The sequence below is a fragment of the Leptonychotes weddellii genome, unplaced genomic scaffold, assembly GCF_054177405.1.
Source record: "Leptonychotes weddellii isolate Sample4059 unplaced genomic scaffold, ASM5417740v2 HiC_scaffold_24525, whole genome shotgun sequence".
Classification (NCBI taxonomy): domain Eukaryota; kingdom Metazoa; phylum Chordata; class Mammalia; order Carnivora; family Phocidae; genus Leptonychotes; species Leptonychotes weddellii.
The window spans coordinates 1,425-2,006 of NW_027835981.1; the positions used below are offsets into that span (position 1 = coordinate 1,425).

Below are 582 nucleotides of genomic sequence, written 5' to 3' on the forward strand. Positions count from 1 at the left end.
CGTATGAGAACCTTACAGCAGTGCACACTCCCATTTATCCCTCTCCTCACTTTTGTGCTATTCCCTTTGGCCTGAAGAACTTCTTTTAACCTTTCTTATATTGCAGGACTTTGTATTCTGTTTTTATTTGTTTTCTTGTTGTATTTGTTTTTCTAGAAGTACATTTATTTCACCTTCATTTTTAAAAGGAAAAAAAAAATGCTAGGTAAAGAATTCTAGGTTGTTTGCTCACTTCAGCAGCAGAATATACTAAAATTGGAACAATACAGAGATTAGCACAGCCCCTAAAGAAGGATGACACGCAAATTTGTGGAGTGTTCCATATTAAAAAAAAAAAAGGATTCTGGGTTGACTTTTTTTTTTTTCTTTTCTCTAAGCACAGGTTGGCTTTGTTTCCCATGAGAAACCAGCAGTTTTTGTTATCACTATTTTGCTGTATGTACTGTGTCTTCTTTCTTTTTTTTTAAAGATTTTATTTATTTATTTGACAGAGAGAGACACAGCAAGAGAGGGAACACAAGCAGGGGGAGTGGGAGAGGGAGAAGCAGGCTTCCCGCCGAACAGGGAGCCCGATGAGGGGCT

General features: G+C 37.5%; 1 non-coding gene across 1 annotated transcript; it reads left to right on the top strand.

The window, feature by feature from the left end:
• The first annotated feature begins 223 nt into the window (after positions 1–223).
• Positions 224–329, top strand: LOC115944039 (U6 spliceosomal RNA). Its single transcript, XR_004078611.2, has one exon. It is a non-coding gene; the product is annotated as a U6 spliceosomal RNA (small nuclear RNA).
• The last annotated feature ends 253 nt before the right edge of the window (positions 330–582 follow it).